The 27,534-nt window shown below is 37.6% G+C and overlaps 2 long non-coding RNA genes across 2 annotated transcripts in view; one reads left to right on the top strand and one right to left on the bottom strand.

The window, feature by feature from the left end:
- Positions 1-27,534, top strand: part of LOC111929425 (uncharacterized) — a 319,169-nt gene that overhangs the window by 153,081 nt on the left and 138,554 nt on the right. The window lies entirely within an intron of this gene.
- On the bottom strand, positions 10,977-15,176 carry LOC147653104 (uncharacterized). Its single transcript, XR_015286717.1, has 2 exons — positions 15,110-15,176; positions 10,977-11,761 (listed from the first exon to the last, which is right to left on the bottom strand). It is a non-coding gene; the product is annotated as an uncharacterized LOC147653104 (long non-coding RNA).

Genomic DNA, 27,534 nt, shown 5'->3' with positions numbered 1-27,534 from the left:
TTGTTAATATATTTTTCCATCTCTAGCCTTCATTGCTGGGTGAGTAGATGTAATAGTGTGCCATATTTTGTGTCTAACAAAACAGGTTTTCCTTTGCCAAAATACTACCTACAAGTTATCTGCAGCCACCATGACAAAAATCAAGTCTGTGCAGTTTCTATCATGCCCCTTCTGCAGAAAAATAAGTCCTTTTTAGAAAAGGAATGAATGTATTCTGTAGTTTATGTATGGCCTCCCCCCGCAGTAAAATAACACAACAAATCACATTGTCTCATCCTTGGTCTCAGAGCAACACTGGCAAAAGCAGGGCTCTAAAGGCAAACAAACTTCCTACCAAGCAAAGCTCTGAGTTCTCTGATGAGCTTTAATTGCCCTGATCAGCCACACATTCATCACACATCAGCCTCCCCATATTCACCTCCTCCTCTCCCACCTTGAGCTCTCCTTAAGCTCAGCCTGAGGCTGCTGCCCCTTCCCTGGGCTGCGCTTTGTCGGTGCTGGTGCTCCCCTTGAGCCAGAACTCATCCTGAGGGGTGGGTTTTTGTTTGACTGCAGACCCATCTCGCCACCTTCTGAGCTGGACTTCGTTGGAGCTGGCCACCATCCCAGGGCATTCCCCTGGCTGAAGCTGGCATGGAATTCCCTGGGCTCCAGGCTCCCCCCTGCCCAGGGAGCACTGCTGCCCTGGCTGCTCCCTGACACACTGACCTGCAATCACCGCCCCTGATGTGGAAGTGGGGACAGGCACTGGGCTTCAGCATGCTAGCAGGGACATGCAAGAGGCAATTTTATGCTTTTTTAATTTTTCTGTTGTCAAAAATCTATTAAGAATTAAGCTGGAAGCGTTCCCACAAAGTAAAGCTGGGAAACCCATTTATTTACTTGTAGGTCTTGGAAATACAAAACTCTAATTATTCTAGCTCTCTTTTGTGTATTATGAGACAAAATTTTCTGCCCCTCACCATGTATCTGATTGAGAATTTACCTATTCTGTTCTAAAGACTATTATTTTACCTTGGAGTACATTTGCCTATCTTGATAGATAGTAGGTAGATGCATTTCTACCTGTCCCCCTTTTTTTGCACATCTTTGCATTTTTATGTGTGACAAAGCTTGTTCTTAAGTAACTACACAGAAGTTCTTAAGTAACTACACAGAATAAACTTCTTTGTTGTTTAATATTGTTTCATGTTAGAGCTCTTTAAAGGAAATTGCATCTGACTTGGAAATTACAGGGGTTTTTCTAAGTTTAATGCTGATGAACACACATACAATACTACATTTATTTGGGACTTCTCTCTACTGCTAATTACTGAAACCCATAAAATCTATTATTGGCAATTTCTTGTGACAGTCAATTGGTTTTCAAGCTTTCCATGAGCTAAAAGTGCTGCAAAAATACAACCTAGTTAGTGACAGAATTTAAATGCAAACACTGAAGTTTGACTCTAAAGTTCAGTGTATTTATAGTTGGGATACAGAATGCTGTCCAGTGTTGCTGGAGAGCAAAAGACTTACCTGCCCAGACCATCAAAGTCTCTTCTGAGGGCAATGAATACAACTTTATTTTTTTTTATTTTCTTTTTGTTGAAGTAGTTGAAAAACAATTGAGCAAAATGGAAAGTTTTTTCTTCAGAGCCAGATATATGCAGTAAAGAAGAGAAATGGCAAAACTGCAATTATTGTGATGAGCTTAATTCATGGGCTCTAGAGTCTTACTCATAGAGGAGGGTAAGGGAAAGGGAACTGGAAATGAAAAAAATTACTTTTTAAGTTAAAAACTTGTTTTCAAATTCTGTGTTTAATCTGATTCCTGTATTTGAGGAAACAGCTCATCTACACAAGTATTGTTCTAGCAGAGCAGTGCTGCAGACAGCTGTCTGTGCATCCTTCATGTCACTTAGCAGTGATGTGTGCCGACGTTGCCACCAGCCCATGTGGCACAATTCCTACTGCCAGTCATTCTGCTGTACCTGTGCAGTGATGGAGCTTGTGGTATGCATGGGATGGCTGCTGCTGCTGCTGTGTGCATGCAATGCACTCCAATGCTGGAGGGCTCGCTGGAGATCCAAACCAATTTGGGGTTTTGTTTAGTGCTAATAGAAGTGTGATAGTGTTATAACTTAGTGTTGGGAAATAAATCCTCTGTGCTTTATTCAGTCCCTCTCCTTTTTTAATGAAAGAAGGTGAAATTTACTCCCAAACTTCACTTTTCCTATGTGTTAAATTTACCTCTGAATATTAAGCCTAAGGGCTTTTACACTGAGAATTGTGGTTACACTGCCAGCAGCTGAAATTGTGTGCAGGAAACAGAAAGCTTGATTCCAAACTGTAACCTTTTTTCTTTGTAGTTCTGACACAGGTGGGGAAAAAGGACTGAGCAATAACAGGTCACAAATTCAGATTTCAGAGTTCTGTCTCAGAGCAACATGGTGACATGTATATTATAAAAAGAAAATATTTATATTCCTAAGTCAAATGAGTTTTTCATGTTTAATCAAACATTTCAATAAGTTTCCTTGTGCCTTAAAAGAATATATTCAGCATCACAAAATTTATATTCTCATTCTGATAAGGAATTCCTTCACAATCTCAAACAAGGAGAGGCTGGGAGCAGCCTTTTGTCCCTCAAGATATAAAAGTGAAAGTCATCACCAGTACAGTTATGAATAGCTTATTCCTGAAGTTAACTTTGGAATTGCACAGAAGTTTGGAAGCCTGTTGTCCAATATTTGGCTTTGCTTTTGCTGAGTATTTCTTTCCTGTGTCATGTAGAAATGTGGTTGTTAAGTCATCTGTACCTTTCATTAACTTTTCTATGGAATGTGCTTCTGGTGGTTACAAATAATCTGTGACTGGGCAGACCACTCCAGATAGTACCTAAGGTCCAGCAAAACCATTCCAACTTTAAGTTCAACATTGAATGGTCAAGACTGTAAATAACCTTATGTAAACCTTAACCTTGGCAAATCACTGCAGTGATCTGTTACTCTGCATTTTCCTTTCTAAGATTGTCTTTGAGGTCTTCTAAAGTTAAGTTTGACAATAATGTGACATGCATCACAGGTGATTCCAGGTGCCCTTTGAAGCCTTAACTAATTATGGAGGTCTAGGTAATATATATTTATATCCAGGTGTCATTAGTTTCATGACTATCAGAAACAAGCAGGTGGATCCCTCCAAACTTCTGCACACATTTAAAAAGAGAGAGAAATATTTCAGAAAGATGATCTTCGCTCCCTGCTTCCAGTCTTGTTTCTGTGACTAATAGTCATTAAAATGTCAGATTTCCTCTGCAGGTAGAATAGTGTGATAATGTTCACAAAACCAGGAAAAATATATTTTGAAAGGCAGTGGATAAATTTAATTCCTGTCAAGAAGCTGGATGTTGTCAATATTTAAAATAACCTGCCATGACTTGGCAAGCTACCACTGCCATTTGTATTCACTACTTCATCTTCTTGTAAAACCAAACAGCAGCAAACCATTTCAGGAAAAATGAGCCTTAAACACAGGAACTGCTCATGTTCCCCATCACTAGAAGAAAGTGGAAAGTAAGCACTGATAATTACTAGAAGATGAAAAAACCCAAGCAAGCAAAATTTTATTCTCATTTCTCTTTGCTTGATTGGGTCCATTTCATAGGTTTTTTTAATAGGTGCAAACACATTTCACTAATCTTAGAGTTTATAATCCCAAATATTAGACAGAAGGCACCTGAAGGGGAAAGTGGAGGCTCCAGTAGCAATGCTGGCTATAAGCTTGACTCATTTAACCACTAGTAAGCAAAGAAGTTCTTTTACTCCAGATTAAAGGAAAACCAAACTGGATTATGTTAACAGCCAAGGACACCAAATAATGTGTATTTTCTTACTGATGGCATTTTTTGGTGACATATGTGATGATAAGAAAAAAGGCCAGTAGTTTTATTTGAGTATCTTCTGTCTGTGCCCTAGGAATGACTCTGGTGAATAACAATGGTGTGGATGGCATGGATGCATTCTAGAAAAGGAGGCAAGCACTGACACTTTGCTTTTAAAGGACATAAAATATTTTTTATGGAACTTTACTGAATTGGTGCTTTTGGAAGCTGAGTGTGATTCAATATGCAATGTTACGCATGTAATTTTAAGCTGCTTGTAAGCATAATAGTCCTTATGTTCAATTATATTTGTGCTTTAACTTTTGAAATAATTGGAACTTTTACCTCCAGTCATCACTGATTTTTAACATTTATGTCAATCTTTCTAAGGTAGAAGTATTAAACATTAATAATATCTATTAGACAGATTAATAGATTAAATCTATTGAATTTTTAACATTTTTGAAGAGTAACTGGTTTTTTTTTTGAGGGATCACCCATGATATTTTGAAAATAGTTCTATATATGAAGCTTTTGCTAGCTGGAGCGCAGATGAGATTGATAAAGCAAGAAATTTGTAGAAAAAAAAATATAAGTTAAAATCCTTTATTAAAGATGCCTCTGTAGATACTTCACAGGAGAGGGAAACAAATGGACAAAAGATAATAGCAGAGAGATTAATTCTGCAGATTGGTACTGAAAATACAACCCTGTATTTTCTGCATAGATTTACAAACAGCAGTGGAAACTGGGATTTAATGCTGCATTTCTCCATGTTCTTAATGACATTAGCTCTTTATGAGTCAGGAAGCAGATACCAGACTCTGCAATAGCTTTATCAAGTCTGAGAGTTTCACAATAAGAAGGTTTGATTATATTTCTGAAATAATTTACTCATCAAACAGTGCTATTAAATGTAGGATACCTTTACAACACTATTTCTATTGTTGTTTTCAGATTCCATTTTGCTGGCAATAAATCATTTTGAAGCAATTCATTTTTTACACATTGAGAGATAGACAGCAGATCCTGAACTCAGCAGATGACACATTAAATTCAGAGACATGTCAGTCACATTTAAAGCATGCGGCCAACTCCTACAGCAGATCATTCCAGTGGAAAAAACAGTTTCTCTGCACTTTTCTATTCATGTCAAGCTGAAATAGAATTTTATTTACCTGGATAAAGAATTTTTTATGCATATTCTGTACTTTGTCACAGAGTAGTAATAAAAGAATTACCTGCATCCATATCAGAAGTAGAGTGCTCATACCCCGAAGACCAGACTTTTGACAAACACATCTAGATTATCCAGTTTCCCAATTAGAAATATTTATATTTGACAAATAAAAATCAAGAACATTATTTCTTATTACAGTAAGGAAACATAATGTTTCAGACACCAGCATTCACCTTTGGCTGTCAACTAGGATTTTGAAAATAAACTTCAGAAGCCTTCAGTCTGAGACAATGCAGGCAAACATGAGCTAGCCTGGAGCTCTGCTCTCCTGCAGACTGTAACACCCACTGCTGAACAGGACTGACACCTCAGGGCAAGATTAGTTTGTAGGAATTTGCTTGTTTTGATAAAACATACACAACTAAGACTATTTAATGAAGTAGTAAAATCCCATCAAAGATAAGCTTTCATTGGCAAACACTGATGTTGGACTGTCTTGGCGCATAAGAAAGTTTGTTGCGTCTTCATTTTTACATATTTAAGGAACTGTTTCTGTGCTGTGGTGTTCAAAAGTGACTTATTTGTGTTGTTAGGTACCTTTTTGCTGTATGCAGCCAAAGCTGGGCTGTAGAATGCAGTTACACTGGATTTTAGCTTTGAACGGTCCCAAGGAGTCAATGTGAAGTGTTAATTTTACACCTCAGCTTGTAAGGGATGCTGGGCAATCTCCACAGTAATTGTGTATGTTTCTGCTGTCTCTGCTATTTAGTGTCAAAGTTTGGACTGTACAACTCTGAAAAATTTATCTGGATTTTTTTATCAATTATTTCAGCTAATAGTTTCAAAGATAAACCTTACAGTATCACATTTCAGGGCATTACTATTGGAGTTTTTTATGGGTATCAGGCAAAAATTCTAAACACTGCTGTGCAACACTTCGTGTTGTCAAGCTCAAATGCTGTTTGCTATGCATCAAAGATGTTCAGACCTTGATAGGAAACGTCCTCAGTATTTCCTTTGTTGTAATTGCTACTCTAAGTGTGAATGTGCTTTTTTTGCTCTAATGCAGCCTCTCTCTGCTGGAAAATTTGTGATGAGTGTATTTCCTTTCTTTGGTGCTAGTTGTTAAGTTTAACTGTAAATGGGAGTGAAAATGGGCACAAAGGTGACAGATGTGACTTTCTAAATTGACATTTGCGGAAGAAGCTCTTTGCACATTTTCATAACAGAACACCACCAGTATTTCCCTTAAGTAACACTGTGGCTCTTGTCAAACACTTCCCCAAAAGGTCAGTTATTTAGGCTACAGCTCTTGTTCTCCCTGGGTGCTGCTGCTGCACATTCCATCACCAGGTGACATTACAGACAAGGCAGTGCTGCAGCCAGGAGACTTCCACTTTGGTGCTAAAAAGCTCTTTAAGAGAGAGGGGATGGGACTTAAGGTAGGCTTTTTCGGTATATGAGGAAACTCTCAGGATGTTTTCCTTTAAGAAAATATATCTGCCTCTCTCTAATATCTCTGCAATGTGCAGCATTCTTTAGCCAGGTGTAATAATCAAGGTATTGTCACATGCTGACACTTTATATTTCCTGGGGTGTATTTCTAATGCTTTCAGTTAAGGCACATTAAGCAACAAACAAATCAGAAAAAAAAAAGCTTGCATTTATAATGCTTCTACTTATATATAAAAATAAATAATATATAATAATATAAATATTAATATATATAAATAAATAATAATATAATAATATAATAATAATATAATAAATAATAATAAATAAATAAATAAATAAATAATATATATTTATTATAATCTCTGCATTAATTTCCATCTTCTGTTCCTCCATGAAGTAAAACTATGCAAGACCTGGGGACAAATGAGAAGAGAAAGCAAAAAAGTATTTTGTAGTTAAGCTTTTTGCATATTTTATTATAAGGGGGGATAAATGTCTCTGGTTTGAAAAGCAGTTTACTTGTGGACCTGAAGAAAAGCTTTCATAATTCCATTAGAGAGATGTAAGACATTTTGCAGAGTATCAAAACTGTACAACCTTTCATCAAATGTTCAAAGAGAAAGTAAAGCTAATGCAGTCAAGCAAGAGAATCAAGGACATTTCTTAAGCTCTGGAAGTAGAGTATGGTACTTGCAAATATTTCTAACTGCAGACTTGAGAACTACACATGGATGCATATATATCCAGTTTTTGTGATTTATGTTGACAGGGCATATGCTACCAATGCTGGGAATTATTTTCCTCTGACATAAAGGTCCGTCAATAATTGAAATTTGACCTGAACATGAGGGATTGGTTGGGGTAGCTCAGTATTATCAAATTTTCCATAAATTTCTTGAATGGATTGACCTTTAGCATCTTTTAAAAACTCTAATGTTTCTCACTGCATCTTTGTGATGGCCTGAATTTGTAATTCTCCCAGCAGAAGATGGAGATTAAATGCATGCCTATGCCTTTCTTCTCTCCCCCTCTACCCGCCTGCCAAGTTCTGGAAGCATTGGTCATAGCTGACAGTTTTCAGCTCCTTTTAACAAAAGAATTGCTGAGATGAGTTCCATCTAATGCACTGACATTTTATGATGAATAAATCTTAATTTACTCTCTGAATCCTTAAATGATTGAGCTTTCTTTTTGGTGAGGATATTGATATCTCCATTTCTTTTTTCATTATTGTTGTTGTACTGTTTTGAGGTGGTTTTTCTTTTAATTGTTACAAATCTGTTTCATGTATGCAAACAAATTCAGTACAGTGCTTCTCCATTTCTGGAGTTCATGGCAGTTTCTCATTATCAAACTAGTCAATAGGTGTTAATATATGGATCAGGAATTTCTCCCACTGATTGCTGGCTTTCCATGAGTGTGTGCATGGGTATCCCACGTTTGTCCTTGCAATTTCTTTGTGAGATTTTCTGTAGACCAGAAATACAGGTTTACTTTGTAGAATTGGTAGCTTTATGTACTGAGTGTCTTCCCCTTAAACTTTGATCATTGCTGGCTGTTACTGAAAACCTTTCATTTTAGCTGTATTTGTGCTGAATGAAGGATTTATGCTTTTGAAAGCAATTCAGCAGGCTCCTGCTGGTTCAGACTCACAGGGATCTCTAGTATGATTGTTTCTTTGGGGTTTCCCAGCTTCTTGAGGTGTGCCTGTGGACACCTGTTCTCTGTTAGTCCCTTACACAGGAACATTCTGCCTTCAGCTCTTCTTTCAGCCTGTGGTTTTTTGTGACATCAAGGCAGTAGGAATGGTGTGTCTCACACCACTTGAAATGCAAATGTATATATATTTTTATTATTATTTTATATTTTTTTTAAGAGTAGCCAGTTTTAGAAGGATGGAAACAGCTATGAAGCAAGCATCTTGGAGAGAGAATTTAGTCAGACAAATGAGAATGATAATGGGGAACTCTCTAAGACAGCTTCTTGTAGGTAATGATGTGTGCTTTAAAGCCTTAACAAAGGAGTAGAACATACAGGCTCCTGTTTATTGTTTCTGGGAGTGTTCAGTGCATTCTGGCAGATTTATATATTTGTAATTCTGGGCCATGAAATACAATTTTTTTTTTTTTTAATTACACTTTTTACTTTAGAAAATATACTGTAGTTTTGCTTAAACATATGTAAAAGGTGTTTGTCTTATCTCTGAACATATCTGTTGAAGTGGGGTTTAGTAATTCCTTGGTAAAAATACTTGTGAAAATTAATGACTATGTGTTGTATATTGCATATCCAGACTTTTGGGGGCCTTTGACGTGGCAGGAGACATCCACCGTGGACATTTGTAACTGTATCAGGGGTTTGTCTGGAATGTTCTTCAGCAACATATTTTGGTGTAATTCTACTCTGTAAATCTCTTTTAGAACTGGTGTTGCGTTTTATAAACTACCACAGAACATAGTTTTATTAACTAAAAACGTTAGCTGCATATGGGCCCCTCCTAGAGAAAGAGCTTTTTTTGGCAAATACAGCTGGGGGTGTTTTTTGGTGTTTTTTTGGGTTTTTTTTTGGTGGGGTGAGGAAGCCCTTGAGCTGACTAGGGGAATTTCTGGGCACATGCCCTGGAAGAGTCTGCCACAGGCTTCAAGAAAGCCTGACTGCTTAGGATGAGGGAAAATGCTTCTCCCATGGTAATACTAGGTAACTAAAATTAAGTAACCATTAGGTAATACTAGGCAACCATGCAATACTAGGTAAATTTCCCTTGTTCCTTATAGGTCAGTGACTTTTGCCTTGCCTCTGTGCCCTGAGACTATTGTCTCCTGACCCTATACTCAACATGAGACACTGCAGGAACTTGAGGTCTTTTGTCATGGGACCCCTTGGGTGGGATAATAATAATAATAATAGTAATAACAGTAATAACAGTAATAACAGTAATAATAGTAATAATAGTAATAGTAATAATAATAATAATAATAATAATAATAATAATAATAATAATAATACTACCAGGCAGGAGACCCTTTCCATCTTTCTTTGCTATCCATGGTGTGCGTGTGAGTTTTGGATACCGTGACTGTCTGTGCCAACCCAAGCAGCTTTCTCAAGAGATGTTTTGAGCTGGTAGCAATAACAATATTCATTTGACACACTGCTGCAGTGGGGGCTTTTTTTTGTGAGGGTTTATTGTTGTTTGTTGTTTTTTTGTTGTTGTTGTTGTTGTTTTGGCTTGACTTGTTTTTTTTTAACTCCTTGATTTGCTTGGTAAAACAAAATGATTTATTATATCAGTGATCAAAAGTCCATGAATTTAGATTTACATATTTTTTCTAATATCTCCAGAACTGACTTGGGGAAGAAGTTGAAATAAGAAACACTCGACAGTTTTCTCCCTGATGTTTTTTATGCAGGATAATGATCCATTATTTTAGTAGTTTCTCATCAGCATTTTTCAGTTGTAGTTTGAAGCATTCTGCATCTTGGTGGCAAATTATCAAAATTAATATCATAAGTTATTCAGATTACCTTCCCCAAGGTCCCCTAGAGAATTTGACAAGTTTAAAACACTTGTCAACAAACTACCATTTAGACAAGCTATTCGTTTGCTGAAAATATTTTTTATATCAAACCAATACACAATTAATGTATTTTTGATTCTTGCAAATTTCTTCTGCCATTTTGTATTTCTCTAGGTATTAGCCTACACATTTCAAAGCAGAAGAAAACTATTAAAATTACCTTTTAACTGTAATCCACACCAGTTTTCTTTCCTTCAATGACTTTTTACAATAAAGTGTGTTTTCTTTCACAGTGTGTTTGGTTACTTGTACTTTTTTGCTTTCATATCCCTTTTATGTGGTGTGTTTGTGTTTGCCTTGGAATTGTGTGGGTTTTTTGCTCTCTCTTATCTGTTCTGTGAGGTATTGCCTCCATTTGTTCTGCACTGCACAATGTATTTTTTTCAGCTTGCATATTCCCTCTTCCCTCTAGGCACCTTTTATCATATTAAAAAAAAAAGACAAAAATACCTGTATTGCATTGTTATGCTGTGGTATAACTCCTGTGATATGGCCAAAGTCACTCTATGGCAAGGACTATAACTACATCTACTCTCCCTAGCCCAATAAATCTCTCTAATATACTTGAAAAACCAGCTGCAACAGAACTTCTAGGCTCAAGTCAGAGCAAGACTTCTTGCCAAAATAAACGTCACAATATCACTTCTTCATCATAGGGTTTAAAGCAGGAGTTTATATCTTGTAGACCTGAAAAAGTACTGCTTCCTCCATTGAGGAAAATATTACTAGTTATTTACTGATAATTTTTGGAAGGAAAAAAAAAGGCAAAAAGAAAAGCAAATGCTATCATCAAATGCTTTCTTAGTTTCCTCCTTGTTTGTTGAATGGATATTTTATAAATCTGATAGAGGGGGGAAAAATCAAAGAAGGTATACAGTGCCTTATTCCAAAAAAGTAGTCATTTTTAAAGAAGTTTATTTGTTTTTTTATTAATTAAACAGGTGCAAGCATAGATTTGCTACTTATCTGGAAAATGAAATCAAAATATCAAGTACAAATCTAACGAGAAACATGTGTTTAATTAAATTGCAAGTCTTTGGGAGAAGAGAGGTTTTGTTCGTGTTTGAAACTGTTCTTAGTTCACCCGGATCATGACCAAAAATCCTTCTGTGCCAATGCAGTATCTCCCATGATGGACTTGGTCATAAATAAAATATTTGTATGTGCAAGACCCTTAAATGTGTGCAACTGGGAAGAACAGAGGGCAGCGATAGCTATTTTCCTGTGTCTTAGAACAACCCAAAATCTTGTTCAGAGTATCCAGTTTATTGTTTAACTCCCTTTAACATCTGCCTTGAATGCAACTGCAAATGTGGACAGGCTTACAGGTGAGTGAGGATATAAAAATGTACAATATTATTGTCAAAAATATTTAAATTTTATTGAAGCAATGCTTCATTGCTATGACAAACTCAGAATCAAACAGGGCTTTCCAGGCCCCTTTTTAGCAAAACACACTTTGGTTTTGATGCAGTGGGCTGGTCACTGGTCCATGTCCCCCTCCCCACTGAGCAGGAGAAGGGCATCTTCTTCCTCTTACCCTCTGACTGAGAGGCAGAGAATCTTCACCAGCATTTTCTTTGAGAGTTAGGCCACTCTTACAGCCACCTTCACAGGATTGTGTTCCTTTGCTGAGATCCCAGTAATTTCTTTACTCAACATATGTGATTAGCATCACATCTGCAGCTGTTTTGAATAAGAACATCTGGTCAAAATGTTGCCTTGCTGAAAGGTCTTGTCCCTCCTTATGAAGTTATTCCCTTTCTCTCCAAACCATACCTGGAGGAATTTACACCAAAGTCCTGCTTGTGATCATGTGGCTGTGGTCCAGCATGTCAACACAGTTTTTGATGGAAAGCATTACTGTATAGACAGTAATGAATGAGGAAAGATCTTTGAATTTATGCTCTGAAGAACTGGTAGTAACCTAAAGGCAGATAGCTCAACCAATTCCTTACATAATTTAAAGTATGTAACATTTCCCCTTTTATAGACTTGTTGTGAGTGCTTAGTTCTATATTTCAAAGTTTATTGAATTTTTTGAGATATATTGAAAAATATGAATAATTGATATTTGAAATTATTACTTTTTCTCAAGAAAAGTTGTTTCTACTACGAATTTCTACAATCTGAAATTAAATACATTATATTTTTTATATAACCCTTCTAAAACAGATTTTGCTGTGTGAAATGTTTTTAAAAAGATTAAGCCAGAATGTCACCTAATCTAGTCTTCTGTGACCCTCTGACATGTGTTAATTTAAATTTATTCCTATGATCTCATGATTTTACTAGCCTATAAAAGCAAGTTATTATCACTGTACAAATTCAGAATAGTAGCACTTAGTCTTATGTAATGATTTATCATTTATTTTCTTCCACATTACACATGCTAATGCGCAAGGTTTCAGTGTGTGCAGAAGAAGAGTGTTATTAAAACCCAATTTATAGGTAGGCAAACTGGGGCACAGATTTTGAGAGTTTTGCCAGCCAGCTGACAGCAAGTCAGCTTTAATGAGGGATAGATAGGCTCAGACTGTCTGGATTTTTAGTTGGCTTACATGCATTTTCCCATCAATAGAATGTAGTTCACATGAATTTGAAGTCACGTAGCTAAATGAATCTCTCCTGTGCTGCTCTGTGCATGTAAAAAAATTGTGTCTTCTGGAAGGTTTTTTCATTTTGGTGAAGGAAGTCAGGCCTTAGCTGTGCAAGGTACTCCATTGAAAACTTAGTAAGTTTTACTTTCATAGATGTTATACTATACAGTATTCTTCAGTCTTGAGGGTAGTGATTTTTCTCTCTTCTTAATTAAGGCAAATTATCTTCCACTAATCTTGGTCATGCTCCATTTAGAGAGCTGCTGATATATAGGTAAATTGTCATGGTTTGGTTTTTATAAAGGTCTTCCTGTCATCTGCACACTGCCCAATTTTATAGGTCACTGAAATTTTCTTGTGAAAAAAATTCCAAAGCTTTTGTATGTATAAGATTCCAGGGCAACATAGGTGCTCACAATCTTATCCAAGTCTTGATCACAGGCTGTTTTTTTTAAAGGAAGCCACAGAATTTCAAGATAAGGTGCAAGTTTTAGCTCAAGTCTTCCAGAAAGCAGAACAGTTTTTAGAAGAGTTTCTTAGGGTCAAAACCATACTGCACTCTTTTGCTCTGAGAACGATAAATAAGGAGTAACATTTTTGGTCACTAAATAAAATGCTTCTGAGTTGGTTGTACTATACTTCTCTGCCATAAAATATCTGAATGCTTGCCCTTGAACAATTTGTGGTTTGAAACTCTTCACAAAATACTGTCAAGGTTCCCCTGGTGCACTGTCCACAAGTCAAAAGAAAAAAGGAAATGCTTTATTAATTTTAGTGACTTTTTTCAATAGGCTATTTTATGGTCACATTCCTACTACCTGTTATTTGCCTCATCAACCAAAAATCTCCTTCTTGCTGCCCTAGTTATTATGGAAGTGAAACATAATGTTTTCATTCCCCTGGGTCAATAAATGCCACCTCAGGTCTGCCTCACTTGGAGCTGGTGCTGCAATCAGAAATTCTGGGATCTTCAGAAATTCTGTTTTCATCTGCCTGAAACTTATTTTTTTGATAGATGTATCATAATACATCAAATAACAAACAAATGTTGAGACTACTTAAGAAAATATTTCTGGAAAAAAAGAGCTTAGGAAGTCAGCTCTCCATCTTCGCTTGGACATACTCTCCTTAGCCATTTGGCTGTGTGATCCCACATGCTTTTTCTAACACCAATGATTTGAGAAAAATATATTTATAAAAGATTTCTCTTGTGACTTACACCTTTCTACCAGCAAACTGAATGCTTGTAAAAGACATTATTTATGGCACTTAATTCTTGCCTTTGGAGAGTATTGTCTTTGCTGTTTATGTTTTTGGTTTTGGTTGTTTGGTTTGATTTGTTGTTGTTGTGGGGTTTTTTGTTTGTTTCTTTATTTGCTACTTTGTTGGCTTTTGCTTTGTTGGGGTTTTTGGTGTGTTTTTTGGTTTTTTTGCAGAAGTCTTGTACTTATTTCCTGTGTTAGTTTTAGCCTCTCTTTTCCTTAGCTCAGTCAATAACCATGTTTTCTGAGCTAACCTTCAGTCAGAATCGGAGTTGCATGGCTGATAACTTCATAACTTCTGAAAATGTTATTCAGTTTGTGTTTCTCCTCTTTCTGATAGCAAAATCAAAACTTGAGGTTGTTTAGTAGTATCTCTTATCCAGGATCTTTTACTGTCTCTGCACCCCACCATGGTTATGCATTTCTGTAGCGCATTACTTTTTAATTTGAATGTTCACTGAGTTTTAGAACTGTTTCACAGAATCTGATTTTTTGGATGAAAGTAAGTGGGAGACAAATACTGCATCTCTCCTCATTGTTTGCATATTTATTTTCAGTATTCTAACTCCAGAGAACCCTTTTTTTTATTATTTTTTTTTTCCCTTGCTGGGGTCTTGTCATGGCATTTGCTTTTCTTCATAGTGATAACTGTTCAAGGACATGGCTGTTCAAATTTCTGACAGAAGAATAACTATTAGAATGAACCTCAAATGTGGTTGAATCCTTGAGAAAATTAAAGGTTTGGAGTAGACAGTTTTGTATCCTGAAAGTATCTGGGGAAAACTGAAGTAAGGAACTTAATGTGGCAGTTCTGCAGGAATCAAATATCTTCACTGATTTTAGGGACTCCTGGTGATGGAGCAAAGCCCATGGAAAACATATGAACCACATTTCCCAGCATCAGCTGAAATACACCAGTTTTCATGAATGCATTAGCTACTTAGCTAATAGCTGTTTTTTTCTATAGAAAGGAACTAACTTGTCATTTTCTTATAATGCATTCTCCATTTGTATCTTTTCTCTTTGCCTCCTAATTAGTCTGTATGCTCCAGGCATGTTAAGAAGAGTGAATCTTTTGAGTCATCCTGTAAACTTAAATTCAGAGAGATAGGGTCCTTCTGCTCTTGAATTCATAACTCATATTGTTCAAATCCCGTAGTTAATTCACTTACCTATTGGTTTGTCATCAGAGCAGAGAAAGCAGGATGTCAGCCTTCCCTCTGCAGGTGCATTCTCCATCTTTTTGGTGATATAGGATAGAAACAAAGACTGAGAATTAAATTATGGCTGTGCAAGTCTGAAGAAATATGCCCTCCATGCCCCTAAATTAGTAGATGGCAATAACTGCAAAGGAGGATGCTGAAGCTGGTATTCCTACTACTGCCCATTAAGGTAAATAAAGTATATTATTTTCCTGCTGCTGACACAAAAAGGTCACTTGCAAGAGCCACTGACTTAAGAAGCAGTGTCACCACTAATGGCAAGGAAAAAAGAGATGATTCTTGGGTATATTTTTAATAGCTTTCCTCAGATTCTGTAGGCAGCTGAAATTACATTACTTATTCTAAACTTCTGAATCTCTAATAATGTTTATAGAGGCAGATAAGGATTTTCAAAAGCGGAGCTTGAGGCAGGATGGACACATTTTCAGATACTGATTTCTCTGACAAAGTGCCATTTGAACTCTTCAGGCACATTTCAGTATTTGGTAGTAGCAAGATCCTGTAAAGAACAAAACACTACTTAATGAGGTCTGCGTTTTATTTCTCGGTCTTTATACGGCACCCCCTGGATCTAAACGTTTTGATATATTATTAAGCATATAACACTGACAGTAGAATTCAAGCTCAGTAATTATAAAACACTCCCTTATCTCTACACAGCTCGAAGTCTGTAGTAGGATAAACATTCAAGAGAATGTCTCATCTTCAGCAGAACAGACAACTTAATTTCAGTCTTGTGTGATATATTTTCCTACCCATGGAGCACCAAAGTGCTTTACAAGACAATCGACTAAATACAGAAGTGAATATATGGACAAACATCAATTTGTATCATGCTCAGCAAATCTAAATCATAGTTTCACTCCAAAAAGTGCATAAAGTTCTTTGTGCTCGGTGAAAATAGAAGTCATGGACTTCAGTTCTCTTAGGTTGACTTTGAGCTAGTCCTTCTTACTGTGACACAGAAGGGTCCCAATTTTTTGCAGAGTTTGAAACAAAGGTGCAAGGAACATCAATCAAAAGGCTGATAGCTTGATAGCTGGCTATGTTTCAATACAGAGCTAGGTTTATTCACAGCATCTATAAAGGTAACAATTTTATATATACAACAAATGAAACAATAAAATCTTTTACCACACTTTCCACTAGAAAACAAGAACAGCACTTGTGAGGTACATGGTCCGCCATTATTGACTCTCAGCTCTTTCTTCAGAGACTGGAAGACTCCTTTGTAGTTTTGAATCCCTTTAGAGCATAAATGGATATTCACCTTCCATCTATTCAGCTGAAAAGAGAAAAGAAAAAAGGGAAGCATGGTACTTGAAAGAGTAGGAGTGCTGTTGGCTGAGATAGTGGTAGGGACATGAATCCTCGTGCTTAGAGAAGAGTGGTAGCAATGAAATGCACAGAAAGGGAAGGGAGACCAACCTCAAATGTATTCATTATGCTGCAGGTAGGCTTGCAGTTGCAGAAAAAGTCATAATCTTCTAAAATCTACAGTCCAAACTCTAGATTTGCTAGACATGAGTGCAACTTCATAAGAACTGCTTGTTACCTTTACATGAGATTGTAACTGCATGAATGTAACTGAATGAACCTGCACCAGCAGGAAAAACCTGCTTCTAACAGATTATTCTGTTTGACACTGAGAGCTGTAGGCTTCCAAATGCAGCTCTGCAACTCAATCACTTGAGATGGTCAGGACAGTTCAGTCTGTGGATTGTCTTATTGCTGTGCTGCAGTTGCTGCTATGAAACAGCAGAAATATACAAAATATCCTCAAAACTAAGGCTTTATAAACGAGTTGGCATGAAAATCCTTGATTTAAAGAATGTTGTTCTCAGTGTGCCATTCTCAGGGAAAAAATATTCTGTTTGGTGGATTAACAGAACAACCAAACTTGACACATTTACCACACAAACACTTCTTACCAGGATTTTTGCAAGGCTCTCTGGTCTGAAAGGACTTAGATCTGTTTGATCCTAGTTCACAGTGACTTTCAGGTTCTGGTAGTACCCAGAATACAGAGCTCGATTACTACTGGACTGGTCTGCCTATGTAGCTGATGAAATGGGGTTTTTCATCACTTGGTTAAGACAAACCTTAAAGTTATTGAATTTCATGTTGTCTTTTTATTCTAAACCACAAAATCACAATATTATTCTATTTGGTTGTGTTATGAAATCTTAACTATCTCTTCTGTTGGCCATGCATTTGCAGTATACCATAGGAGAGAAAAAAAACAAACAACTAAAACAAAGGGAGTATATTGTTGATTTTTATCTGTATTTCAGATACATATTACCACTCTCCTTTTGAAATACAGCCCACATGTGAAATAAGATACACTGCTATGTTGCTTTATTTTGGCACTGACCTTAGTGTAAGACACCCCCTATACTCAATCTGTAGTCATCTGCACTGTAGTGCTTTCATTGCCTTTCAATATCTGATGGGCAATTGTAGAGCAGCCCTAAAACTGTGATGGCAAAATGATCTAAGCTTCATATACAATTTCAAGTGGTGCCACTCTTCTGAGGCTGTCTGATTTTTGGTCCATGTGTATTTTTTGTATAGAAGTCACTAGGAACATTTTTACAAAAGTTTACTAGATATGAATAAATAAAAATTGACCTGAGGGTTTAAAGATTAAAACTAATGGAAAATTATGAATAAAGTAATTTTATGGAGGAGATTTTACCCACTCAGCACTATTTGAAAGATGTTCTCATATAATGAGCTAACTGCATGTACTTTTGAAAATAGATAAAAGGAAAAAGTTGGAGCCTTTACAAGGAAACCTAGTATCTCACCTGGCAACTCAGAAATATGCCTTGTCATCCTCCTAACTATGTCAAGTAGAATCATTTACTCCACTTGTCACTTTTTAAAATACTTTGAAAGCTACTGCTGTTCACAGAGAGGATATGAAAATATAGTTAATTATGAACCATGATTTGATCAATGCTGGAACAAGGAAAAGTGCCCTGCTTCTAGGACAGGTGGTGTAAATTTAAGTAGCTTGGCTTCAAATTTCAAAATCTCAGTTTGTGATTTTAGATGTCCAGCTAAAGTACCCAGAGATGGATGCTGAAGTGTCTCATGTCTTTCACAATACTTACTCTGTTCTTCAGTAAAATCACCACTCATTTTGGCATCTTAAACCCTGCTGAGTCAATAAAAAGCTATACACCACTGACCAGTGCTATAAATATAACAATTTTCTCTCTTCTGGCAATGTTTCTCTCCTATACAGAATTCCTAAGGTGTTCCAGCCTGATCTATGTTCTTTTATGATTTCTGCAAATACTTAATGGGCTAAACTACAGTCACAATACCTGTTTCTATTTCATGCTACATCATATATGAAAACAAGCTGTTGTTTAAGGCAAAACAGAAGTTGATTAATTCATTTTAGGGCTAAACACGGATTATTTCTTTGGACACTGCTGTCAGTATTGATAGTTTTCTAACAAATTCTTGGTGTCCACAGGTTGACTTTTCCTAATGGGCATCAACTAGACAGCATTGCAAATACAAGAAGCAAAACAGCAATTCCAAGTTGTAGGAATAAAATATGAAGTAACATACAGTCAGGCCTGTGATACAGTGAATGAAGGTGCTGACAGAATGTGACATTTCTGAACCACTCTCGGGGAAAAAAAAGCTGCTTTTTTCCCCCTTTGCACTACCTACTGTGTTCATGTTAATATGAACTTCTCTGCAGGACAAATTACTATAAATTCAGTTTCACTACATTAATTTTTAAAAGGTTTATTGTTCCTGTTTGAAATGATATATAAGTCTTAGGCTACATCTCAGCCTTTGTGTACTGGCATTCAGATACAACATATAGCTTTTATAGCATTACTGTTGAATCTATTAATCAATGATGTATTTTTAAAAGCATTTAATACATTAATTCTTTATTTTCCATCAAGACCATCTTCAGTAATTTCCTGGAGTAGTAATCATGTAAGCACCTCAGCAATAACAGTAACATTACACAGTAATTAATGCTGCATAAAGAGGTCAGATATGCTGGTATTATTTCTTGTTTCTGAGTTGTCTAAATATTTTCTGATTTTCAACTTTGCAATGTTTTAATTAATCTGTCTCCAATACTCTATATTGCATCTTGTGTGAACCTCTACTTTTCTTCCAAGAAGTTCAGTGGATATTAAGTAGGTAGGAAATATTGTTTTCATCTATTAAATTAAGGTGCAGAGAAAAGTTTGTGCTTTTTTCTATTGTTGTTCATTTAAAATCCTGAAAATAGGATAAATCAGCATTTTTTAAATATATGGATTCAGGATGAAAAGTCCTGAATTATTGAAGGTGACCCTTCCTGACATCTCTAGATTTATAAATGAAGCTATCTTACCCTTGGCTTTTTATGGAGTCTGTGTTTTCTAATAACAGCAAGTATAGAAGTTGGAAGAGAACTTTCTGCTGTATTATCAGAGGAACAAAGCTGGTGGTAGACAAAATCTGTACAAATGCAAGCCCTCCCCTTCAATAATTAAATAGCAGGAATAGCTTGAAAACAGCTCCAGAAGAAATAGGATCCCTGTGGAGTTTCTACCTGCTTGTACTTTAAATTTTTGTTTAGGAAAGTTGTTTCCAGTATGATATAAAACTGACTTCTCAGCACAAGCACTGTAATTTGAAGTGAAACCATCACTAAAATGTAGGAGAAGACATACATGCATATTTAAAACTTCCAGCCAGTGTGAGGGGAAGTATATGTCAATAGGAATGGAAAATGAATGCTAACTAGCAAACATAGCAATAAAATGTATGCTACAGAAGCCATAGTTTGGGATTTTTTTTTTTTTAATACTGAAAGAAATCACATCAGTTCAAAATCAATACTTATTGCTGCTGGATTCAAGTGTAGTGAACTGTACATTCTTAATCACGAGTCTAAATGCCTCACTGCCAAAAGTGTGCACGTGATGGGCGCTGTGCAGCCTGACAGGAGTCGCATTTTAACATTTGCAAATGACTGTGCACTTAAGAGAAAAGTTGCAATTATTCTTCCTAATTACAAAAGCACTGTCTGCCAGGTAGAGAAGAGAATCTTGCTTCTATGTGCTGGCATGTTATTGTCATAAACTATTCATTGCTTGCCATTATATTGTCATGGATTTAGTATTCAGTGGAGTCAAAGCAAAGTGCCACTTTAATCTGATTTTTTTGGTCTTGTCAGCTAGGCATATTCTTTTTTTGAAATGCATGTTAGTGTACACACAAGAATGATAGTCTCAAAATACTGCCTTTAACTCACATCATTCTCATTAATTCTTTAGTGTATATATCTCATCAATGAGGAATACATTTTGTTGAGGTTTTATCTCTTAACTATTTAAAATATATTGGTTTGATGGTTATATTTTTTCTCCCAAAATTTACAGAACTAACAAAAAATGGAGGCAACTCTTTAATATTCTAATAAAGTTCTGTGAATATTCAGTTTCAAAAATTTGTATCCCAGCAAGGTTTAAGAATATTATCAAACAATTCTTATCTGTGAAGTAATTCTTGCTATGTTTTTATGGAAAACATACATGATGGGAGGTCTTCAGTTACTCTACACAGGTGTGGCTCTGTTGTTTTAAAGAATGGTGCTGGTTTACAGCAACTGCAGAAGTGCTCTAGTGTCATACAAAATGCTTCTCTCCAAGGTGCCACTGCCTTGCAGGGGACAAAGTAAAGCCATCAAAATATCCCAACAAGTATTGACAACTGGCTTCATAAACTGAGTGTTCCATCTGTGTACTATGAGTAAATCACATTCTGTATCCTGTCAGAAATTTTTTAACATCATACACATGCTGCTACCTGCTGAACTACTCTTTGCTTTTCCTGGAGAGCTGGGAGGGGTGAAGGGGTTTGGAGTTCCTTAATTCAATTTTTTTCTTCTCAGATATATAATAGGATGTGTGTACATATATTTACACATACGTATATGTGCATATCAGCTGAAATACCTATCATTACTGCAATGATCCAATGTTTCTTGTTCAAAAAAAAAAACAAAACAACATGAATCAGAGAATTTTATCATTTTATGGTTTTGGATGGCACTATTTGCAGCAGATCATCCTGCAGACTTTTAGTCCACCAACCTTCAGTTTGAATGGTTTTGTTTCTTTTCAAGCTGGCATTTTTGCCAATGAGTGCTTCTAAGTGTGTTCTGAATTACTTGTTTTTTCATGACCTCAAATGAGATTCTGGAAGAGAAAGGGAATGTGAAAGGCAAAAGCTAAAATAAAAAATTAGGACCAGCAGAAATCTTGACTCTGTTGTTGGCAGCCTGAAAACACTTTCACTGAATGAAATTTTTCTATTAAAAATTTATTTTGCTGTAGTTCACGGGTCACAGGATAATTAATGAGAAAACTTGGTAAAAAAAAAAAAAAAGGCAGCTGGATTTTTTTTTTATTTTTACAATCTGTTTATGGATTGTGCTTATGCTTTCAGGTGCTTTACACCTAAAAGGGCTGGAAGGTCATTGTGTTAAAATGTCACATGGTGAATTTGTGAGAGCAATACAGCAATGGCAAAATGTTGTGGGCAATGTGCTAAGGCAATGCATCATACCCTCAACCAGTGGGGTAAAATGCCAGGCTGTCTTCATTAACCTGTTTGGTCTTTGACATTTTGCTCTAGTGGGGACCTCAGAATTGAGAAACAGTGTTATCCTTGTGACAGGGTCTCTGAGAAAGTGATGTAATCTCTTTTGATCTGCTCTCCTTTCTGTGTACTTCTACTGTAGCCTTTATTTCTGTTTCTCAAACCTTTCTGCTGGAGTATTTTTCAGAAAGTAAATAGTGCAAAAGTACTCCTAAGTTAATGGCCTTAGATAGAATAGTCAAAATTATTCTCTGATCTATCGTTATGCAATTCAAATATGTAGCCCATTAAAGATGTGCTGCTAATTAAACAGTCTTGTTACTCTCTTTCCATGAGATCTAGGGGTCAGCACACTCAGGGGACTCCATCTGCTGCACACACACAAGCCCAGGTTTCTACACCCTCTAGCCTAGTCCTCTAAATAATGGTGTGTGTTGGAATTTGTTCTGACTCTCCAGGCTCCCTACTGCTGTTTCCTTGTGTGTGTCTCCAGATCCTATGAAATCGTGTGCGGTCACACCCCCTGCTATTGTGTGCCTCTGCACACCAGTGCAGCCCGTGCTCATCTCTTGCAGCTCAAGGTGTCTTCGGTCCTTCAGCTTTCATTTTGTTGTTCCTAGGCAGGTGCTTTGATCTTTCATGGCTTTTTTTCCCCATTTGTCACCCTAGGAACCTGTCTGACAAAGGCCAGCTTGCATCCTGCTGCGTTCTCCTGGCTCCACTGTGCTTCTGCCTGTGTCTGCAGGCAGGTGTGCAAGCCCTGCCCTCACTCAGGTGTGCAAGCCCTGTCTCTCACTCAGGTGTGCAAGCCCTGCCCTCACTCAGGTGTGCAAGCCCTGTCTCTCACTCAGGTGTGCAAGCCCTTCCCTCACTCAGGTGTGCAAGCCCTTCCCTCACTCAGGTGTGCAAGCCCTGCCCTCACTCAGGTGTGCAAGCCCTGTCTCTCCCTCAGGTGTGCAAGCCCTGCCCCTTGGTCAGGTGTGCAAGCCCTGCCCTCACTCAGGTGTGCAAGCCCTGCCCTCACTCAGGTGTGCAAGCCCTGTCTCTCACTCAGGTGTGCAAGCCCTGCCCTCACTCAGGTGTGCAAGCCCTGTCTCTCACTCAGGTGTGCAAGCCCTGCCCTCACTCAGGTGTGCAAGCCCTGCCCCTTGCTCAGGTGTGCAAGCTCTGTCTCTCCCTCAGCTGTCCAACAGGTGCCGGCTCCACTGGGGCTGGGCCAGCCTGGGCACCCCTGAGGGGAGCGCACAGCACGGCCTATGCTGAGGGACAGCACCTCGCTCTGCATCCCCTCTGCCGCAGGGACCACCCCAGGACAGCTTTCTGCAGCTTGTAGTAAGGGCTAAGGAGCCAAAAATTGTCTGTTTGTTTCTTACTAAATGCAGGTGAGAGGCTGATGGGGCTGGCAGGAGACAGCTGAGGCCTGGCAGCCCAGGCCAGGCTGCCTCCCCCGGCCGTGGCTCCAGCAGCAGCTCCTGCTGTGGGTGGTTGGCAGCTGAGCTGCTCCTCTGCTGCAGGAAAAGCCACCCCAGCAGCTGCAGCCGAACTTGGCCTGCAGGGCCTCTGCCCCTTCCTCCTGTCATGGGCCCCATAGGTGACCATGGCTACATCTCTCAATCTGCACATAGGATGCTTTCCCTCTCTGTGAAATCTGGGTGATGCTGTCAAATTAGTCAGAAAGCTCTTTTAAGATCTAGTCAGAACTAGACAAGAGTTAGGTTTTCCTAATTCATCATAAATTTGCTTTCCTGTCAGTCACTGCGTGTGTCTTTGGGGTTCACTTTCTTCTTTGTTACTCTGAAGTTAATTAATTGTTCCTTGCATTTGTGTAGCTATATCTTTGCATGCCCAGTGTCTAAATGTAAACCCATGCCTACTGCCCTTACTTTTTAGAATAACCTTTCTTCAAGTATTTGTTGTCTCTCTAGTAACTTCTATAAACTCTTTCATTCCTAACATTAATTTTCAATATAAAACTGAGCACAGAAATATTATGTTGAGTGTCTGTGTGAATTTTAATTGTCCACATTTTGTCTCCTTCTGAACTTGCCCTACAAGGTGATGATCAGTCTTGTCCTGATGGTTTCAAATGAACTGTTCACATATTTAAGTATTAATGAGATAAATATGGGCTTTGTTGGATTGGCTTCTGCTGCACAAAACCGATTTAAATGTAGGACTTTTGCTGCACTGAGATGAAATTCCTTTCATCCTGAAGATGATGACTGAAGTCACTGGGGGCAGTATTTAAACATTTGCAAAATGATACATTTAACTTGTATCTATCCAACCTTTTGAAGCATAGATGATATTGTATCAGAGTATTCTTTTTTTTTTTTTTTGTGGGGGTGATTATTTGTTTGGGGTTTTTTTAATGACTGTTATCATCTGCAATTACCAGAGAATAGACTAGATTTTTATTTTATTTTTCTATGAACTGATATGAAACTAGACACCCACCTTATATGCATCATTTTATCCTAACACTAGTTTTTACTTCTCATGGAAAAATAGAGGTTTGTAGCACAACTGCTGACATCTTTAACTATAGCATGCTACTAGGCGCTGCTATAATATAGTGCATATTTCTTTGTGAAAGAAATGAAAGCTGCAATAATAAAGCTTAACTTTATGGTATTGAAATTTGCTGTGTTTGTACCTCCAGGGAGAAAAACAATTAGAGAAAGACAATCTACCTAAATAGACTGGGAAACTGAATTGCTCTGTCTATGCTTCATTACCCTCCCTCTTTCTCATCTCACACTTTCCACAAATAGCATGATTATGTTTACCTGACATCTTCATGCTTCCCTGCTGAGCAGGCTGAGGAAGCCTTGCAGCTGAGATCAGCAGTCATTCTATGGGGAATGACTGAGATTTTTTTTGTTTAAAGGCTACAATTCTTGAGCTATTTCAGCAAAGAGCTTCAGAGTGTCCCTGGATTCAGGTAGGGAGCAGAATAAATGAAGTGCCAATGGGCATTTTTTTTTTTTTAAATTGACCCTTGGCTATTACAAGTACTATCTTGGCTGATATTAATACATCCTTAGTTCCCTGATAGAAAGGCATGGCCTGAAATGCTAAACATCATCTTGGTGACCTTCATAACTGATAGAAAACCTGACAAATTTTTCATGAAGATGACTTTGAGCACCAAAACAACAGTCAGCCCTAGGAGTGGCACTGAAATAAAGTGCCCTTTTATAGATAAAAGCCTTAATCGAGAGAGAAAAGATCTGGGATGAGGCATGCTGTGAATGTTACCAAAGGGCTTTTCATTGACTCCCTTGAAGAACTGAATCATAAATCCAGAACAAAAAGACTTGGGAAATATAGAGGTTGTCTTTATAAGGAACAGGTATTTTATTTTTCAGACTCCCCAGGTAACAGAGAATTCAGCACTTTGCTGTTCTGAGTTGCCAAGCTATAAATCTAAATAACTAAACTACAGATAAATGGACACAATTCCTCAAATTAGAAACCAATATTACATGCAAGAATTAACGACATTCCACTATGCATTACCTTCTTCATTAATAAACTATAACTGTATTAGTCTTAGCAGCAGCATACAAGAATCTTTCTCTTGGAGCCTTTGGGATCTTGTTCTAAATCTAGTTTTAATCTAATGCTGCATGAGCTGCAGAATAACTAAATTTGAATTTGCTTGCATTTTAGTTTGAAGCTCCCAACTACTCAGTCAAAACAATATTGTGAACCAGCCAGATGCCACGTGTAAACTCTGAGCCTATATGATACAGCTTGATATATACTCTGAGCCTATATATACAGCTTGTAGGCTTGTAGCCTACAACCCTTCATTTGAGTTCAAAATGTTTGGAAAGATATTGACTGGAACAAGGTTTTGGTCTTTCTGCTTTTCTGTCTTTGAGTCTTACAGTGCACATGACCTGAACTTGCTCTTCAGGTGCCAAAAGCTGCTTCTGATCTCAGAGTCCTGTATGACTAGAATTAAAGCTTTTTCCTACACTTTACAAAAATGTCATCAAATTGAAAGCATGGAATTAATAAGCACCTTGGCTTTTCTGCCCTTTCGCTTGTACTTTCTCTTGCTTGTTACAGTTAAATGACTAGGCAGCTGTCCTGAACTTTCCTTAAAACATGGACTATGTTAAATTGAAATCTGCAGATTTGTTGGTGTAGGGTTTTGGTGGATGTTTTTCTATAGGGTTTGTTTGTTTTGATGAGCAGCAATGTAATGGATCCCACCTTCACATTAGGGAAAACCTAACCAGGCTGGTTCAGAATTATCAACCTGGATGAAAGCAGGATTCCCTGTCTGACTGACTCCAAATTCATGGTCCATCATCTCAAAGCTAAAACCTCCTGAAAACTTACAATATGCTGCTGAGATTACTGGCCAATAACTCTGGATCTATTAGCAGTCCTGCATGAATAATTTTGGGTGTCACATTGTTATAAAAGGTGTGCACAGAGAGGCAGATACCTTACAGTTCATATACCAAAGGATGCTGGAACTGATTTATTTTAGGATAAACTCTGCAGGACTTACACAACAATCACAGTCTTTTTGGACCTCAGACAACAGTAGTGACAGCGTGGCTCCCACCTCGAGGAACTCATAAGGAAATATCTTTCAACATACCTGGAAATGTCAGCAAGACAGTTACAATTAATTTCATGTCCAAAATCAGGCTATTGGCCCCGTGTGTGTTATAGCAAGAGAATGAAGGGCAGCTATGGCTATTTAATAAACTAATGTCACACAACTTGCTTTCATTTGGTGACATACCTGGAGGTCTATGCATTTTATATTCTACTGATCTAGGGTCAGATCCTTCAATTACTAATTTGCGTAAAGGATTTAACAGACAGCAGTATTATTGCAGTTTAAATTTTAAAACACTTGTATAACTGTGTAGCTTGTACAAATAGTCTTTAATACATTTCTATAAACAACACAGAACAATTTAAGGACCCAGACTATCAGCTGTGATTTGTCTGTCTGTGGTTTCTCTATTCTTAGTGCTGCTATAAACAATAATAGCCGCTTACAGTTTCAAGGGGTTTTCATGCCAACACTACCTGGAACAGAGTGACTCTTTGGACTTATGCCCTGTCTCCTGTCTACAGTTTTTGCCTCCTAGTGCCAAGAAAGTATTGATAGGAGCCAGAATTGCTTTTCACAGATTACCTTAGGCCTTGGGAACAAGCCACTTAAACAATTTTGTTGCCCTTTCACATGGTGTGTTTCCTGTAAAGTGCAGGCTTGCCAGTGAGAAGTGTGGACTTAAATTTTTTGTTCTCTGGTGGTGCCAATTTCTAAAGTTATCACATTCCTATCATGGAGTTCAACAGCATTTAACTTATTCAACCTTTTTATTATCCTATAAAAAGTACAGAGTGAGGAGGTCTTTTTATGTAAACAGAGTTAACTTGTTAGTGAGACTTAATGCTCCACTATGCACGGAGTAATCAGCTGAGGATCTAGACCTCAAGGTGGGAGGGTGAGCACTATGCAGAGGTATGACCTAGGTCTGAAACAACGACCTCTAGAGCTACAAACCACATGGCCACCTTCAGGGGCTGCTTTGCTGACCCAGTTAGCCCTGGCAGAAGGCAGCACTGATGTAATTTCGCTGCTTTTAGAAACCAACCTGACACTTCTCTGTAGTCAGGTGCTCTGCCAAGTGGCCCTACCGGGTCATTCAGAAGTAGATTGAAGGTTTCTGTGTTGCAGCACATTTTCCAGTGCT

Source organism: Cyanistes caeruleus, chromosome 5 (genome assembly GCF_971803275.1).
Source record: "Cyanistes caeruleus chromosome 5, bCyaCae1.hap1.1, whole genome shotgun sequence".
Taxonomy (NCBI): domain Eukaryota; kingdom Metazoa; phylum Chordata; class Aves; order Passeriformes; family Paridae; genus Cyanistes; species Cyanistes caeruleus.
The sequence above is the reverse complement of the archived record's forward strand: the minus strand, read 5'-3'. Positions and strand labels throughout refer to the sequence as shown.